A 14,969-nucleotide genomic window follows, 5' to 3' on the forward strand; every position below is an offset into this window, starting at 1 on the left:
CCTTGAGTTTGAAGAACCTTCTCCCAATGAAATTGAAAACAACATTGAGGTAGATTTCTCTCAACCTCCTATTTATGAATTGAGTGACGGAAGACGGGTGGAATGAAGCTTAAGAGAAGGATGTTTAGTGGTTGGCATTCCAAATCAAGACTCATCAAGGTTGAGATTTCAAGAGCTAGATTCAAGGGTTGGACTAGTACTCAATTGGTTGGATCTAAGAGAAGAGTCTGGTACTTCATTGAGAATTCGCCTTGCTTACTACCCGAGTAGAATTACAAGAATCACTTTGAAGACGGGTACGAAAATAAGATATGAGATCCCAGATTACAACATGAATGCCAACTTTGGGAGCTCATATCTTGTGGAGAACTTCACCCAAGCATGGTGAAGTCGATTGGAGATTCTGACAACCGTTTGAGGAGCAAGCATCTTTGGAAATTCGAGGATGAATTTAAGCACAAGCCACCATGACAAGGATCTCACCAAGTGTCCAACTTAAGGACTTTAAATAAAAGTGCTAGGTGGGAGACACCCCACCATGGTAAATTCTTCCTATTTTCCCTTTTATTTATATTGGTAATAAGTTGAATTCTCATTTTTAGTTAGGTTTATTTAGTTTAAGTTGTGGTTTAGCTTGTTTAATCATATTTGGCATTGCTTTTGTAGCTTGTTAGTTTCTTTAAAAAAAGGCTGTCACGCGTACGCGTGATCGATGCATGCGCGTCGACGCCCAAATTTTGATGCTAGCTGCATGGTACAAAAACCAGAGAGTTGTACTGGAACCGTGCGAGTGTTGTGAGAAGAGCCCAAAAAGTCTCCACGCGTACGCGTGGCTGATGTGTACGTGTCACCTTCTCTTTTCTTCTTCCTACGCGTACGCGTGACTGACGCGTACGCGTTGCCTCCTCATTCTGCTTTTCACACGTGTGCATGGTCGACGCTTATGCGTCGCTTCTCTTCTCCCATTTCTTTCTTCTTTCTTCTCTCCTTCTTCTTTCTTTCTAGCTTTCTTCTTCTTCATTCCTTTAACTTCTCATCTTTATTCTCTTTCATTCTCTTTTACTTATTGCATTTGCATACTTTCATTCATTGCATTTTAACTTTGCTTTTGTAGCTTGTTCTTATTTTCCTTCTTAAATTTACTATTTTACTATTTGTGTTGAATTTTCCTACGCAACTATTGATGATTCTTGAATCATTTTGGTGCTTCTTGACTTGTTTGATATTTAGTTGACATGCCCTTTGCTTATATTGCTTTCTCACTTGCATGTTGTAGCTACCATGTAGTTGAGAACCTCACTCTTATTTAGCATTAGCTCCCACCCATATTTTATTTGTTTTGATATCTTGGGCTTAATTTTCCATCTTTTTCTCCCCTTTTAGGCTGGCCACCAAGAAGGAAAAGGAAAAGATTCTAAATGGGGCGAACAACAAGTCCCTCCGCACAAGCCTTTGAAGGAGCTCATCAGTTGTGACAACCCACCTTGGAGGAGCCTAACTTTCCGTACCCACCCCTTGCTCATCTTTGAATGCACCAAAGATGGTGCAATCTTTAAATGTAGGGAGGTCGCACCAACTTCCGTGGGTAACTACTTCCTCTTCTAACACCAATTCTTAATTTTCATTGTTAGTTAGTTGTTGCATTACATGATAGATTGCATGATAGCTAGAGTTTGTACATACTATACCCTTATTTCTTGTTAGGACTACTCGGTTAAAGTGATGAATTCCTTTTCATGAAACTGTTTCAGGGCACTTCACTAATTTGAATTAAAATTTTTGAACTTGCTTGAAGAAATTAATTTTGGAACTTGGTTTTAGAGCTAGAACACACAAGCCTAGTAAGATTTTGAGCCTATTGATTGGTTGCATCTATCAACCAATATTTTGTTTTAGTGTGTGTTGTTCTCTCTAAGATTGTGATCTTTGTCTTGCTTGATTCTATATTTCTGTTGTTCAATGTTTGCATGCATTTATATGATTGAGGCCTTTGTTTCACTAAGCTTACATACCCATATGGCCTTACCCCTTCATCATCCTTTGCAAACCATTGTTGAGCCTATTTTACCCCATTTGTTCTTTATTTTAGCACATCACTAACTCTATGTGGAAAATAATGAATGTCCTTAATTTGAATCTTTGGTTAGCTTAGACTCATGAGAGTATGGATAATTTAAGTATGGAGAAATTGGGTTTGGGAACGTTTGGTTTGGAAATTGGGTATGTTGTACTTTTTGTAAATTTTGGGCGCATGTTCATGCATTCAATACTTTAATCATATGCATTAATTTCTCGTGCATATATATATTATTCACCACATATATAAAAAGAATAAAAAGAAAAAAAAAAGAGAAAAAAAGCAATACAAGGAGACAAAATGCCCCAAAGTAAGGGGTGTTGGCAATGCATATGTATTGTACTCAAATTTGGGATGCATGAATACGTGCTAAAAGATAGTCAATAGGTAGTTAGATTTTCATTTTGATTACATGGATTGTCTTAGGTTAGGTGGGAAGTTTAGGTTAATCAAGGATTCAGATTTTAGTCTACTTAACCGAATACAATCCTAACTTAACCCTAACCCTATTACAACCCTTGGAAATACCTCTTGATATGTGTGTTCATGCATTAAATTTTTGTTGATTGGTAGAAGAAGAGCAAGCCTTAGAAAGCATGATTAGTAGAGAACCGAGAGAATTGACCCTCAAACACTAGAAAGATTAGAGTGCAAACACTTCCGGTAAGGGTTCGATGCTCGATTCCTTGTTCCCGGCTTTCACGAGCTTTCTTCTTGCAAGTCTATTTGTACTTCATTTTGTGATTTGAATTAGTGTAATTCTTTAATAATCATACTATGTTAGCCTTACTTGTTCATATATGTTCTTGGCGATTGATTTGCTTTTAACCAAGTAGGAAGAAGCATTTAGCATATAGTTGCATTCATATAGATAGGTTGCATTTCATAAATCGTACCATTCCTCTTCACCCCTTTATAGCTTCACTTGAGCTTAGCATGAGGACATGCTAATATTTAAGTGTGGGGAGATTGATAAACCACTATTTTATGGTTTATTTAGGATTGAATTGAGTGGATTTTGTGAACTATTTCCACACTTATTCATATAAATTACATGTTTTTTATATTCCTTCCTAAATTTGTGCTATGATTGAAAACATGCTTCCTAGGCCTTAAAATCGCTAATTTTTAATCCTCTTTTATTACCATTCGATATCGTGATATGTGCGTTAAGTGATTTCAGGTTTTATAAGGCAGGAATGGCTTAGAGGATGGAAAGGGAGCATGCAAAAGTGAAAGAAACACAAAGAATTTTGAGAAGCTGGTACTGACATGTACGCGTGGCTGATGCGTGCGCGTGACCGATGCATACACGTAACCTGTGCAAAGTTCAAGTGATGCGTACGTGTGGCTGACGCGTACGCATGACGAGTGTCACGTGCTGCAATAAAGTGAAAACGCTGGGGGTGATTTTAGACCTCATTTTTTCTGGCTCATTTCCGAGCCCAGTATGCAAATTAGAGGCTGGGAGTGAAGGAGGATGGAAGATGGATTCATCATTCATACAGACTTTAGTTTTAGTTAGATGTAGAATTCTAGAGAGAGACACTCTCTCTCCTCTCTCTAGGTTTTAGGGTTTCTTCTTTTATTTTTAGTTTCATCTAGGTTTAGATTCTACTTCCCATTTAAATTCAAGTTCCTCTTTTAATTTCTTGTTATTTCTCCTTTGCTTTCTCAATTTTATATCTTGCTTCCTTTACCCTGTTGCTTTATTGTTCATGACTCTTTATTGATTCCAGTTTCCTTTTAATGCACTTTGAGGTATTTTATGTTTATTGTCGCTTTCTTTAATTTGTTGTTATTGTTCTCTTGCAGTTGTTAGTCTTAGATTTTAATATTCTTTGTTAATTTTCTATGTTTTTATTTTGTGCCTTCCAAGTGTTTGATAAAATGATTGGTTGGATTTTAAAATAGATTTTTGTGTTCTTGGCTTAGATTGAGTAATTTGGAGACTCTTGAATTGTCAAAGTCTCTTGTTAATTGGTGATTGAAAGTTGCTAGTTGGCTTGAGCTTCACTAAATCTAGTCTTTGATTAGGACTTGTTAATTTAAGTTGATTTTGGTCACTTGACTTTCCTTCATTTGTTGGAGGATAACTAAGTGAAAGCAATTTACACTTACCATCACAATTGATGATGATAATGAGGATATGAATTCCAACTCTCAACCCTTGCTAGGACCTTTCTTAGTTAGCTTTACTTTCTTGTTATTTACACTTCTTGTTCATCATTCAAAAAAACCCCAAAAATACTTTTCCAAAACAAATATTAAGTACACTTTCCTACAATTCCTTTAAGAGATAACCCGCGATTTAAATACTTTTGGTTCTTTTTATTGGTTTTTATTGTGACCAACAAATTAAACGTTGACCGAGGATTATTTGTCAGTTTAGAACTATACTTGCAATGCGATTTTATTGAGAAATTTTTTACCAACATTTATCCTCTGTCAGCACACGGACCACAGCACGGGCCTATTTAGCTACCTCCACCAGAGATCCCAGAGATGCCTCAGGGAGCGTACTTCCCTCTCCGTGACTATTGGGATCAACTGACTACATCACTAGGGGAGCTGACTTCATCTGTGGATCAGTTGAGGATAGAGCATCAAGAGCAATCCACCATGTTCCATTAGATGATGGAATATTAAAGGAGCATGAGGGAGGAGCAGCTTAGACAGGGGCGAGATATTGAGGAGCTCAAATGCTCTAGAGGATTCCCCAGAGGGAGTAGCAGCCGTTGTCACTAAGGTGGTTGGGTTTCCTTCTCCTTCTGTCCATGTTATTTCTGTTTTCATTGTACTTTATTTTATCGTCTATTTTCCATTCTAGTGCATAATCACATTTGGTATTTTGTTCGTGTTCATACACTGGTCCGAGCTATAAGGTCCGGATTGGACGATAACAAAGCGACCAACCTCTTGAAGTTTGGTTGACCACCGATCTCTTCATAAAGAGTTCGGACGAGTCATCATAGAGGCCCAAAGAGGTGGTGCACGAAATTGTGATTCACACTTTTCACAACTCTGCACAACTGACCAGCAAGTGCACTGGGTCGTCCAAGTAATACCTTACGTGAGTAAAGGTCGATCCCACGGAGATTGTCGGTTTGATGCAAGCTATGGTCATCTTGTAAATCTCAATCAGGCGGATTCAAATGGTTATGGGGTTTTGATAATTAAAATATAAATAAAACATAAAATAAAATAAAGTTACTTATGTAATTCATTGGTGGAAATTTCAGATAAGCGTCTGGAGATGCTTTATTGCTTCTGAACCTCTGCTTTCCTACTACCTTCTTCCAACCATGCGTGCTCCCTTCCATGGCAAGCTGTAGGATCCTCTCAGTGAAAATGGTCCTCTACGGTTTCTGCACGGCTAATCAACTGTCGGATTTCTCGTCTCGGATGAAAAATACCAGGCACAGCTATCGCATGGCTAATCATCTGTCAGTTCCTGCTAGCATCGGAATAGGATCCATTGATCCTTTTGCACACTGTCACTGCGCCCAACATTCGCAGGTTTGAAGCTCGCCACAGTCATCCCTTCCCAGATCCTACTCAGAATACCACAGATAAGGTTTAGACTTTCTAGATCCCAGGAATGCTGCCAATGATTCTAGCCTATACCACGAAGATACTAATCTCACGGACTCGGTCCATGTATTAGATATCCAAGAGATACGCACTCAAGCTGTTGCCCAATGACTACATTGAGCTCAGTTAGAACGGAAGTGGTTGTCAGGTACACGTTCATAGAATTAAGAATAATGATGAGTTTCATGGATCATATTATTCTCCAGATTGAAGTACGAGTGAGTATCTTAGAATAGAATCAAGCGTGATTGAATAGAAAACAGTAGTAATTGCATTAATTCATGAAGAACAGCAGAGCTCCACACCTTAATCTATGGGGTGTAGAAACTCCACCGTAGAAAATACATAAGTGAAAATAGTCTAAGCATGGCCGTGTGGCCAGCCTCCAATGTCTAAGGACTAAACGTCCAGAGCCCCGAATACAATAGTAAAAAGTGCTATTTATACTAAACTAGTAACTTAGGTTTACAGAGAATGAGTAACTAAGTGCAGATAGTGCAGAAATCCACTTCTGGGGCCCACTTGGTGTGTGCTTGGACAGAGCATTGAAGCTTTCACGTGCATAGGCTGTTCTTGGAGTTAAAGGCCAGCTTGGGTGCCAATTTGGGCATTTAACTCCAATTCTGGTGCCAGTTCTGGCATTTTACGCCAGAAAGTTTTAGGCTGGCTTTTAGCACCAGTTTGGGCCATCAAATCTCGGGCAAAGTATGGACTATTAAATATTGCTGGAAATCCCAGGATATCTAATTTCCAAATAATTTAAGAGCGCACCAATTGGGCTTCTGTAGCTCCAGAAAATCCACTCCGAGTGCAGGAGGGTCAGAATCCAACAGCATCTGCTGTCCTTTTTCAGCCTCTGAATCAGATTTTTGCTCAGGTCCCTCAATTTCAGCCAGAAAATACCTAAAATCACAGAGAAACACACAAACTCATAGTAAAGTCTAGAAATGTGATTTTTTCATAAAAACTAATAAAAATATAATAAAAAGTAACTAAAACATACTAAAAACTATGTAAAAATAATGCCAAAAAGGGTATAAATTATCCGCTCATCACAACACCAAACTTAAATTGTTGCTTGTCCCCTAGCAACTAAAAACAAAATAGGATAAAAAGAAGAGAAAACACAATAAATTCTAAACTTATCAATGAACTTAGTTCCAATTAGATGAGCGGGGTGATGAGCGGATAATTTATACGCTTTTTGGCATTGTTTTTACATAGTTTTCAGTATAATTTAGTTAGTTTTTAGTATATTTTTTATTAGTTTTTAAATAAAAATCACATTTCTGGACTTTACTATGAGTTTGTGTGTTTTTCTGTGATTTTAGGTATTTTCTGGCTGAAATTGAGGGACTTGAGCAAAAATCAGATTCAGAGGTTGGAGAAGGACTACAGATGCTATTGGATTCTGACCTCCCTGCACTCAAAGTAGATTTTCTGGAGCTACAAAACTCCAAATGGCACGCTCTCAATTGAGATGGAAAGTAGACATCCAGGGCTTTCCAGCAATATATAATAGTCCATACTTTGCCCGAGTTTAGATGACGTAAACTGGCGTTGAACGCCAGTTCCATGCTGCATTCTAGAGTTAAACGCCAGAAACAGGTTGCAAAGTGGAGTTAAACGCCAAAAACAGGTTACAAACTGGCGTTCAACTCCAAGAGAAGCCTCTACACGTGTAAAGCTCAATGCTCAGCCCAAGCACACACCAAGTGGGCCCCGAAAGTGGATTTCTGCATCATTTACTCATTTTTGTAAACCCTAGTAACTAGTTTAGCATAAATAGGACTTTTTACTATTGTATTGACATCTTTAGTTTCATCTTTAGATCACGTTTGGGGGCTGGCCATTCGGCCATGCCTGAACCTTCATCACTTATGTATTTTCAATGGTAGAGTTTCTACACACCATAGATTAAGGTGTGGAGCTCTGCTGTTCCTCATGAATTAATACAAAGTACTATCATTTTTCTATTCAATTCAAGCTTATTCCGATTCTAAGAAATTCATTCACACCTCAATCTGAATGTGTTGATCGTGACAGTCATCATCATTCCCAACCTATGAACGCGTGCCTGACAACCACTTCTGTTCTACCTTAGATTGAATGAGTATCTCTGGGATTCCTTAATCAGAATCTTCGTGGTATAAGTTAGAATCCATGGACGGCCATTCTTGAGATCCAGAAAGTCTAAACCTTGTCTGTGGTATTCCGAGTAGGATCTGGGAAGGGATGGCTGTGACGAGCTTCAAACTCGCGAGTGCTGGGCGTAGTGACAGACGCAAAAGGATCAATGGATCCTATTCCAGTATGATCGAGAACCGACAGATGATTAGCCATGCAGTGACAGCGCATTGGACCATTTTCACTGAGAGGACAGTGTGTAGCCATTGACAACGGTGATGCCTAACATACAGCTTGCTATAGAAAGGAGTATGAATGATTGGATGAAGACAATAGGAAAGCAGAGGTTCAGGAGGAACGAATGCATCTCTATATGCTTATCTGAAATTCTCACCAATGAATTACATAAGTATCACTATCTTTATTTTATATTTTATTTATCTTTTAATTATTAAATCTCTATAATCAATTGAATCTGCCTGACTGAGATTTACAAGGCGACCATAGCTTGCTTCAAGCCGACAATCTCCGTAGGATTGACCCTTACTCACGTAAGGTTTATTACTTGGACGACCCAGTGCACTTGCTGGTTAGTTGTGCGAAGTTGTGACAAAGAACTAAGATTATGAACGTGCGTATTGAGTTTTTAGCGCCGTTACCAAGGAATGGAACTGTCACGATTTCTACGCACCAAGTTTTTGGCGCCGTTGCCGGGGATTGTTCGAGTTTGGACAACTGACGGTTCATCTTGTTGCTCAGATTAGGTAATTTTATTTTATTTTTAAGCTCTTTTATTTCTTATTTTCGAAAAAAAAATATTTTTTCTTTTTCATTTTTCCTAAAATAATTTTCGAAAAAAACCAAAAAATTAATAAAATCATAAAACCAAAAATAATTTGATGTTTCTTGCTTGAATCTAGTGTCAAGTCATAAGTTTGGTGTTAATTGCATGTTCTTAAAATTTCTTGCATTTTCGAAAATTCATGCATTGCATTCTTCATGATCTTCAAGTTGTTCTTGGTAAGTCTTCTTGTTTGATCTTTAAAATTTCTTGTTTTGTGTCTTTTCTTGTTTTTCATATGCATTTTCAATTTGTTAGTGTCTAAAAATTAAAAATCTTTAAGTTTGGTGTCTTGCATATTTTTTTTTCTTGAAAATCTTTCAAAAATAAGTTCTTGATGTTCATCTTGACATTCAAAGTGTTCTTGGTGTTCATCTTGACATTCATAGTGTTCTTGCATGCATCATGTGTTTTGATCCAAAATTTTCATGCATTGAGTCTTTTTGATGTTTTTCTCTTTCATCATTAAAATTTCAAAAATAAAAAAAAAATATCTTTCCCTTATTTCACTCATAATTTTCGAAAATTTGATTTGATTTAGTCAAAAATTTTTAAAATTTAGTTATTTCTTATGAGTCAAATCAAATTTTCAATTTAAAAATCTTATCTTTTTCAAATCTTTTTCAAAAATTAAATTTTTTTCATTTTTCTTTCATAATTTTCAAAAATTTCAAATTGATTTTCAAAAATCTTTTTCTCATTTTGTTTCATAATTTCAAATCTTTACTAATAATTAATGTGATTGATTAAAAAATTTTAAGTTTATTACTTGCCTAGTAAGAGAGATTCAATCTTTAAACTCTAGAATCATATCTTTTTAGTTTCTTGTTAGTCAAGTAATCAATTTTAATTTTCAAAATCAAATCTTTTAAATTTCTTTTTCAAATCTTTTTCAAATTAAGTTTCAATCATATATTTTTCAAAATTAATTTCAAAATCTTTTCTAACTTCTTATCTTTTCAAAATTAATTTTCAAATCCTTTTTTTTTGTAATCCTATCTTTTTGTTTCAATCATATCTTTTTCAAAACTACCTAACTAATTCTCTCTCTCTAATTTTTGAAAATCACTTTCTCTTTTTCAAAATTCCTTTTTAATTAATTAATTATTTTAAATTTAATTTAATTTTATTTTTCTTTTTCATTTTCGAATTTTAATTTTAGTTTTAAATTAAAAACAAAAATATTTTTCTTTTCTTCTCAATTATTTTCGAAAATTATTCTCTCCCCCCCATCTCTTTCTAATTATTTTATTTATCTACTAACACTTCTCTTCTTCTTAAAAATTCGAACCCTTTCTCTCTTTCTGTGTTCGAATTTCTCTTCTTCTTCTACTCACATAAAGGAATCTCTATACTGTGACATAGAGGATTCCTCTTCTTTTCTGTTTTCTTCTTTTTCATATGAGCAGGAACAAGGATAAGGACATTCTTGTTGAAGCTGATCCCAAACCTGAAAGAACTCTAAAGAGAAAGCTAAGGGAAGCTAAAGCACAACTCTCTGGAGAAAATCTGACAGAAATTTTTCGAAAAAGAAGGAAACATGGCCGAAAATAATAACAATGGAGGGAAGATGCTTGGTGACTTTATTGCACCTAATTCCAATTTACATGGAAGAAGCATCTCAATCCCTGCCATAGGAGTAAACAATTTTGAGCTGAAATCTCAATTAGTTTCTCTGATGCAACAAAATTGCAAGTTTCATGGACTTCCATCAGAAGATCCTTTCAGTTCTTAACTGAATTCTTGCAGATCTGTGATACTGTTAAGACCAATGGGGTTGATCCCGAGGTCTACAGGCTTATGCTTTTCCCATTTGCTGTAAGAGACAGAGCTAGAATATGGTTGGATTCTCAACCTAAAGATAGCCTGAACTCTTGGGATAAGCTGGTCACGGATTTCTTAGCCAAGTTCTTTCCTCCTCAAAAGCTTAGCAAGCTTAGAGTGGATGTTCAGACCTTCAGATAAAAGAAAGGTGAATCTCTCTATGAAGCTTGGGAGAGATACAAGGAACTGACCAAAAAGTGTCCTTCTGACATGCTTTCAGAATGGACCATCCTGGATATATTCTATGATGGTTTGTCTGAATTATCAAAGATGTCATTGGACCATTCTGCAGGTGGATCCATTCACCTAAAGAAAACACCTGCAGAAGCTCAAGAACTCATTGACATAGTTGCAAATAACCAGTTCATGTACACTTCTGAAAGGAATCCTGTGAGTAATGGGACGCCTCAGAGGAAGGGAGTTCTTGAAATTGATACTCTGAATGTCATATTGGCTCAGAACAAAATATTGACTCAGCAAGTCAATATGATTTCACAGAGTCTGAATGGATTGCAAGCTGCATCCAACAGTATTCAAGAGGCATCTTCAGAAGAAGAAGCTTATGATCCTGAGAAACTTGCAATAGTAGAGGTGAATTACATGGGGGAACCATATGGAAACACCTATAATCCCTCATAGAGAAATCATCCAAATTTCTCATGGAAGGATCAACAAAAGCCTCAACAAGGCTTTACTAATGGTGGAAGAAACAAGTTTAGCAATAGCAAACCTTTTCCATCATCCACTCAGCAACAGATAGAGAATTCTGAGCAGAATCCATCTAGCTTAGCAAATATAGTCTCTGATCTATCTAAGGCCACTGTGAGTTTCATGAATGAAACAAGGTCCTCCATTAGGAATTTGGAGGCACAAGTGGGCTAGCTGAGTAAAAGAGTCACTAAAATCCCTCAAAGTACTCTCCCAAGCAATACAGAAGACAATCCAAAAAGAGAGTGCAAGGCCATAGCCTTACATGATGTGGCCGAACCCAAAGAGGAGGAGGAGAACGTGAATCCTAGTGAGGAAGACCTCCTGGGACGTTCAGTGACCAATAAGGAGTATCCCTTTGAGGAACCAAAGGAATCTAAGGCTCATCTAGAGACCATAAAGATTCCATTGAACCTCCTTCTGCCCTTCATGAGCTCTGATGAGTATTCTTCCTCTGAAGAGGATGAAGACATTACTGAAGAACAAGTTGCTAAATACCTTGGTGCAATCATGAAGCTGAATGCCAAATTATTTGGTAATAAGACTTGGGAAGATGAACCTCCCTTGCTTACCAATGAACTGAATACATTGGATAGGAAGAAATTACCTCAAAAGAAATAGAATCCTGGTAAATTCCTAATTCCCTACAAAATAGGCACCATGACCTTTGAGAAGGCTCTGTGTGACCTGGGGTCAGGAATAAACTTAATACCACTCTCTGTAATGGAGAAACTAGGGATTTTTGAGGTGCAAGCTGCTAGAATCTTATTAGAGATGGCAGACAACTCAAGAAAATAGGCTTATGGACAAGTAGAGGACGTGTTAGTGAAGGTTGAAGGCCTTTAAATACCTGCTGATTTTATAATCCTAGACACTGGAAGGATGAGAATGAATCCATCATCCTTGGAAGACCCTTCCTAGCCACAGCAACAGCTGTGATTGATGTGGACAGAGGAGAGTTGGTCCTCCAACTGAATGAGGACAACCTTGTGTTTAAAACTCAAGGATCTCCTTCTGTGACCATGGAGAGGAAGCATGAAAAGCTTCTCTCACTGCAGAGTCAACCAAAGCCCCCACAGTCAAACTCTAAGTTTGGTGTTGGGAGGCCACAACCAAACTCTAAGTTTAGTGTTGAACCCCCAAATCCAAACTTTAAGTTTGGTGTTGGGAGGTTCCAACCTTGCTCTGGTTATTTGTGAGGCTCCATGAGAGCTCACTGTCAAGCTATTGACATTAAAGAAGCGCTTGTTGGGAGGCAACCCAACGTTATTTAATCATATCTATTTTATTTTCTTTTTGTTATTTCGTGTTTTATTAGGTTGATGATCATGTGAAGTCACAAAAACTACTGAAAAATAAAAAACAGAATGAAAAATAGCATTGAAAATAGCACACCCTGGAGGAGAGCAGTCTGGCGTTTAAACGCCAGAAACAAGCATCTGTCTGGCATTTAACGCCAGAAACAAGCACCAAGCTGGCATTTAACGCCAGAAACAAGCATCTGCCTGGCTTTAAACGCCAGAAACAAGCTACATTTGGGCGTTTAACGCCAGAAACAGGCAGCAGTCTGGCGTTAAACGCCAGGATTGCACAGCAAGGGCATTTTACACGCCTAATTGGAGCAGGGATGTTAAGTCCTTAACCCCACTTGATCTGTGGACCCCACAGGATCCCCACATTTTCTTCTCTCCTCTTCACACCTTTTCATAACTCTCTTCCCCAAATACCCTTCACCAATCACCTCAATCACTCTTTCCCATCACCTCTTCACCACTCACATCCATCATCTCTTCCCCATAAACCCCACCTACCTTCAAAATTCAAACTAATTTCCCTCCCAAACCCAACCCTAATGGCCGAACCCTGTAACGACCCAACTTCCAGAACATCATGATCATACCGAAAGTAAGCCGTTACTAACCTGTTTTCCTTTATTAACTATTTACTATTGAGCCTTTAGTTCGATATCGCGATTCAGTTTTATAGAAAATTCTAGAAAAATTTTGTTTTTGTTTATTAAAAATATATATCAAGATCACCAGATGATAATAGTCACATAATTATTAATAATAATATCTGTCATACAAAAGATTTCAAATAAAACTCAGATACAAATCCTATCCCTCTGTATAAAATAAAAATCTTAAGCAATAAGGGCGAGGGAACTCTATGAAAGCAAATTAACTCACACTTAACTCATAAATAAATTCTATAATCGCCCCAGCTTCACACTGTGTCTTCGAACCTGTGTCACTGAAAGGGTGGAAAATTTTGGGGTGAGAACAAACCACACATTCTCAGTAGGGAATGGGAATTCCGTAAAAGTAATAAAATATAATGCAAATAATTAACATACTCAAGGAAACTATATTTTTATCAAGCTCTTATGAAAATACTATTTTTGGTTTTACTTTAACTACTTATTTACCTCTTCCAAAGAAAATCTCTAAGCTCAAGACAAATTCCAAAATATAAAACTGGTCACATTAAGCATTTCTCAACCACACAATTAATTTTCAATCACAACATCAATTCTTACTCATCATCATACATTCACCAACTAATAGCACTAACAAAGATTCAATTCAAACACAAACAAGTCACAGCAAGGCAAACAGCACAATCACGGGGAAGTACAACGAGCAAACCCAATCAAATGCAAATGCACACAAAAGGATGATGCATGTCTAGTCCTAGTGCAGGTAATGAGCTCATCTGTCGGTTTCTACCCGCTCCCGACGTAACCCGAAGCAGCTGAAATGGGTATGTTTTTCTAGTCAGCATAGGTACAGTTCTCACTAACCAACATATGCGTCATATCCTCTGTAAGGAGACTCTTCCTTATAGGTGACGGCATTCCAGCCTGTATGAAATCATATTCTCTGTAAGCAATCCTTGCCTTACAGGTGCGGCATCCTAGCCATGTATGAATTAATATCCTCTGCAAGTGATCCCAGGTTATCAGTTGCAGGTATAGCTCTCAATAGCTGTGTAGCACTGGAAAACGTTATATGGTCGTACCACTATCTATCTGACTGCCTTCACACAGGAGATCATCACATAATCATTCTTATTACCATCATTCATTATCATTCTCATTATTCATCATCACATTCACATTCTTATGCAATATCTTTTTCTTTCTCTGTTCAATCATACTATACAAACTTTACATCTTTCACTTTTGTAATATCTTGGCTCAAGCCATTTCTCTTTACCATTCGTTCATAAAAATCTCAATTATCAATTCAGTTCATAATCTCTGCTATGTCAATCTTGAGTCAAGCCAACTTTAAAACTATCTTTCATTTTAGTTCTCTATCAAAGACTCAAGAAAATCATTTATTTTTAAATTCATTAAACACTTTTCAAAACATAACCTTTTATTAGAAGTAATCAGATAAAACTCTTTCTCAAGTTTACTAACTTCACAAAGATTCAAAAATCATCTCTCTTACTATTCAAATTCAAATATTATTATTTCACCAAATTTCTAAAAAGGTAATCCTTTATTTCAAGCCCAAAACATAACTCTTTCTATATTGAATCAAATTCAAAACATAATTTCTTTCTTAAATAATTCAAGTTTGAAACATAAACCCTTCCTTGGTAATTCAAATTCAAAATATTATAATTCTTTTCTTAACTAAATAAAATTGTTGTCATAATAAATTCAGCCCATACATAATACTTTAATCAATAGATAAAACTTAAATAACATAACTTTCCAAATCCAAACCTTCTAAAATAACTTTTTCAAGTAAAACCTCAAATTTTACAAAATTCCGGCAGCACCTC

General features: G+C 36.7%; 1 non-coding gene across 1 annotated transcript; it reads right to left on the bottom strand.

Annotated features, from left to right (window-relative positions):
• Positions 1 to 10,571: 10,571 nt before the first annotated feature.
• LOC148552915 (small nucleolar RNA R71) lies at positions 10,572 to 10,679 on the bottom strand. The gene has a single exon (XR_015893320.1). It is a non-coding gene; the product is annotated as a small nucleolar RNA R71 (small nucleolar RNA).
• Between the last annotated feature and the right edge of the window lie 4,290 nt (positions 10,680 to 14,969).

Source organism: Arachis ipaensis, chromosome B7 (genome assembly GCF_059453495.1).
Source record: "Arachis ipaensis isolate K30076 ecotype BB chromosome B7, ASM5945349v1, whole genome shotgun sequence".
In the NCBI taxonomy this organism is placed as follows: domain Eukaryota; kingdom Viridiplantae; phylum Streptophyta; class Magnoliopsida; order Fabales; family Fabaceae; genus Arachis; species Arachis ipaensis.